General features: G+C 38.2%; 1 pseudogene; it reads right to left on the bottom strand.

The window, feature by feature from the left end:
- LOC123502621 overlaps positions 1-4,942 on the bottom strand; it is a 34,356-nt pseudogene extending 29,414 nt beyond the window's left edge.
- Between the last annotated feature and the right edge of the window lie 58 nt (positions 4,943-5,000).

The following is a 5,000-nucleotide window of genomic DNA, read 5'->3' as shown; positions in this document are numbered from 1 at the left end:
TTTCCTCTACCTTTCCTTTTCCTCCTCTTTTTCTTCATTTTCCATTATTTCTCTTCCATGTTTACTTTAATTTCCTTTTCCTTCTTTCATTTCCCTTACTTTCTCTTCACTCTTCCCTGTTTTTCTTCTTTCCTCTTGTATCTACTCTCTTCTGTCCTATTTTCCCTCCTATATACACTATTTTCCTCCACTTTCCTCTATCTTTTCCTCCTGCCGTCACTATCTTCTTTTCTCCCCATTTAGTTTTATTTCATTCCTCTTTGTCATTTTTTGCTCATTATCTCTCTTCATTCTTCATTTTAAAACCTCTTTTTTTTTTTTTTTCATTAACCTCCTCTGTGTATCATTGTGTTCTTTCCTCACTATGGTACCTCTTCACTCTTCATTATGACAGTGTTGAGTTACCTTGTTCATCTTATTCATTGTTACTCTAGGCATTTGTCTTCATTATAACCCTCTTCATTGTAAAGTTCCTTGGGTTTTTCATTTTTTTTTTATTTTTCTATCAAATCATTCAGTACCATGAGTTTTGGATATGATTAGGCGGTTTTATTGACATTAGAAAAGGTTTATGGAGGTCAGAAGGTTAATGGCCGCAGTCTTTACTATTTTAACACCCCACATAAGTTTCTGAAGCTGTATAAAATCACCAAATAGTAACCAGAATGAATATGAAAGCGCGTTATGGTACTGGGACACATATTTATCTTGAGATTTGTGTACGATTAGACCATTTTATTGACATTAGGAAAGGTCTATGGAGGTCAGAAGAGTAATGGCCGCAGTCTTCACTATTTTAACACCCCACATGAGATTCTGAAGCTGTATAAAATCACCAAATAGTAAGCTGAATGAATATGGAAAACGTGTCACGGTACTGAAAGGGTTAAGCGTACACAGTATCTGAATTCTGAACAGATTGCACTGGAAGTTATAAATTTTGAATAAGCTTTACTGATCTTTCATAACAGCCTTGATGATAGAGTATCTTTTTTCGGTTTTGAAGGATACAAGACCCTAATGATAGTGTTAACAAAAAATCCTACATCAGTAACAGCAACAAAAAGATTAAAATACAGCCTTCAAGAATTCTAATAGTCATTTTTGTGGCCTTGGAACAATCTTAGTGCTGGATCCTTTCAGTTTTCAAGGATGTAGGACTCCAGTGATAGTTTAAACAAAGATTCTACATCAATAAAAAAAAAAAACAGTCTTCGTAATTCTAGCAGTCATTTTTGTGGCCTTGGAAAACAGTCTTAGTGCTGGATCCTTTCAGTTTTCAAGGATGTAGGACTCTAATGATAGTTTAAACAAAGATTCTACATCAATAATAGCAAAAGAAAAAGAAAGATAAATGAAATAAATAACAAAAAGGGAAAAAAGTACCCTTCAGATTTCTAGTAGCCATTTTTGTGGGCTTGGAACAATCTTAGTGCCAATCCTTTCAGTCTTCAATGATGTGAGGACTCTAATGACAGTTTAAACAAGAACTCTGCACCACTAATAGACAAAACCAGCCTTCAGAACTTTAGCAATCATCTCTGTGGCCTTTGAAAAGCGTCTTGATGGTAGAGCCTTTGTTTTTTAAGATATGGGGACGCTAATGATAGTTTAAATAAAGATTCTACATCAATAATAGCAAAAATAAATAAATAAGTAAATAGACAACTTCAAGAACCTTAGCAATCATCTCTGTGGTCTTTGCAAACAGTCTTGGTGGTTGAGCCTTTCAGTTTTCAGGGATAAGGAGACTCTAGTAATAGTTTTAGCAAATATTCTACATCATTAATAGCAAAAATAGATAAGTGAATAAATAAACAGCCTTCAGATCCTTAGCAGTCATCTCTGTGGCCTTTGAAAGCAGTGTTGGTGGTAAATCATTTCAGTTTTCAAGGATGTGGGACGCCAATCATAGTTCAAACAAAGAATCAACTTCATTAATCTCTTCAGTACCAGGACGCGTTTTCATATTCATTCTGGTTAATATTTTGACGATTTTATACAGCTTCAGAAACATATGTTGGGATGAGGATAGTGAAGACTCAGGCCAGTAATCTTTTGACCTCCATAGACCCTTCGTAACGCAAATAAAATCTAATCATAACCAATAATGAAGGTCAAAATGCGTCTCAGTACTGAAGGAGTTAATAGCAAAAACCAGCCTTCAGAAGTCTAGCAATCACCTGTGTAGCCTTTCATATAAATAATGCAAATAAAGTTGTCTAATCATACCCAATCATGGAGGTGAAAATGCGTCTTAGCACTGAAGGGGTTAATAGCAAAAACCAGCCTTTAGAACCTTATCAATCACCCCTGTAGCCTTTCAAATACACCCTGATGAGAAAGCAAATCACCAAAACACTTCACCTTGTATACCATAGTCTCATATTCCTGAACACTCTCCTTCCACTGACACAATTTGGAAAGGTCACAGAGATGATTAGCCAGCCTCTCACGCGTGCATTTCCCCCACCAGCCATGCAAACTCCATCAAACTCTTCCCAGAATCGTAAAAAAACCCTTGAAAACCTTGGCAAACTTCCACTACAGCCTGTTAAGAAGTCGAGGCGAGACGCAGCAAGATTCAATAACAGGTAGGAGAAGCGGTCAAGGTATATATATAGACACGTGTGTTTGTTTACTATCATGTACTTTAAAGGAAATGCAACGTGGTGTCCCCTCCTTAGTAGTAGCGAGGCGTGTGTGTTCGCTCCTAGCATCTTTAACTGGCGGGCTGGCTGGTGCTGGGGTTGCCTGGGTGCTGGGAAGTAAACAGATAGTGGGAGGATGTCTAACTCTTCAAAGGTTACTAACGTGTCTCACTGTTCCTATGATAACGCTTTGCTCTCTCACCATCACGTGTTCTTTAAGAGTATTTTTGTGGTTCTGGTGATAGATTGGTAAGATTTCTTATTTATTAAAGGGAGAAACTGTCTTGAACCTAGCTAGTTGTCTTTGTGGGCTTGAGAAATTGTCGTAGTGGGCAGGGAAGGCATTTCTGAATACGGGTGTGTTTAGTAGAGGTATAAAGGTTTTGTTGTTTTATTTCTATATTAATTCGTGGATTTGTGAGTTTAAAGCGAAATTAACCTTCTATATTATCTCTCTCTTTCTTTTCTATATTCTCTCTCTTTTTTTCTATATTCTCTCTCTTTTCTTCTATATTCTCTCTCTTTTCTTCTATATTCTCTCTCTTTTCTTCTATATTCTCTCTCTTTTCTTCTCTCCTCTCATCTCTTCTGTTTCTGTAAGTGTCTTGAGGTGGTGTAGAATTTTTTGCTTTTCCATTTCTATATTGAGTCATAGATTTGTGGGTTTAAAGCATAATTAATCTACTAACTTTTTCTCTCTTCTCTTCTCTCCTGTCCTTCCTCTCCTGTGTGTCTCTCTGTTCCTATAAGGTTCTAGTGGATGCATAGATTTTTTTTTTTTGCTTTTTTTTTTTTTTTTTTCTCAGAGCTACTTCCAAACATTGCACTGTCTAGAAATTGCAAAATATTCTCCTTTATCCCTTTTTTTTTTTTTTTTCCTGTACATAATGATAAACTGCAAAACATTCTCATCTATTTTTTTCCCCTGCAGATGTTTACAAATTGCAAAACCTACGCCTTTATTCCTTCTTTTTTTTCCCTGTAGATGCTTACAAACTACAAAACATTCTTCTTTATACCCTTCATTTTTTTTTTTTCTGTAGATGCTTATGAATTGCAAAACCTACTCTTTATTTTCCCTTTTTTTTTTTCCCCTGTAGATGCTTATAAACTACAAAACATTCTCCTCTATTCCTTATTTTTCCTTGCAGATCCTCGTAGATAATTCTGTACATTGTTTCTTTTCTGTATGATGAACTGTTGCATATCGAAGTGAAACGGTGTAAGGATCCGCCGTGGTCCAGTGGGTGCAGTGGAACCATGCGTGCTTTGGGGTCCGAGGGTCTCCAAGCGCACGGGTTCGAATCCTGTCCACGGTCCGAGTGTAGGTTGGGCTTCCTCACTCGGGGCAACGGTTTCCTAGCGCGTGGGCTTTGAGATAGAAGGTACCACAAAAAATATCACCTTTAGCCCATAAATGGTATAAAAACAAAAGAAAAACAAGGAATTAAACTGGATTTAAATATTGTTCTCAACCTTACCTTTCCCATTTACCTGTGCACTCCTTCCAATTAGCAGTCCTCACCTGTACTCCTCCACACACTCCTTCCTCTCCACCACCCCACACACACTCTCACACACACACACACCTGTAGGTACTCAGAGGCAGGAAGCAAGACCTTAATTAATCACCTCTCTGTCCCTTACCTGGTTTCTCTCACCTGTTCTCACACCTGCAGAGCCACACCTGATTACTTCTATACCTGTCCTCACCTTCTCTACACATCTGATTACATTTGTGCCATTGTTTGTCCTCTACACACCTGCTACACACCTGCCCACTGTATACGAAACCACAGCTAATTAATTCCATACCTGTCTGTTCACCTTTACACACCTGCCCTACACACACCTGCTAAAACAACCCACACACCTGTCTACAACCTTTGCTACACACTTTAACCATTAACACTCTAAAGAAGACCACAAACACACTCAAATAAATCACACACACCTGCCCAAACAACCCACACACCTTCTCTACACACCTGAACCACTAACAACCCTATTAAGACCACAAACACACTCAAATAACCCACACACACCTGCTTATAACCTTCTCTACACACCTGAACACACCGACAGCCTATATAGACACTCTCAAACACTCTCAAACACTCCTAAACACTCCTAGACACTTCCAAACACTCCCAAACACTCCCCAAACACTCCCAATCACTCCTAGACACTTCCAAACACTTCTAAACACTCCCAAACACTCAATAACATTTCCAAACACTCCCAAACGCTCCCAGACACCTTCAAACACCTTCAAACACCTATTACTTCATGACAACTGGCACATCTGTAAGGCACGTGGCTCAAGACCTCAGTTATTAGTCTTGTGGT

This window comes from Portunus trituberculatus, chromosome 12 (assembly GCF_017591435.1).
Source record: "Portunus trituberculatus isolate SZX2019 chromosome 12, ASM1759143v1, whole genome shotgun sequence".
NCBI lineage: Eukaryota > Metazoa > Arthropoda > Malacostraca > Decapoda > Portunidae > Portunus > Portunus trituberculatus.
Note: the sequence above shows the minus strand (reverse complement) of the source record. Positions and strands in the feature narration are given on the sequence as shown.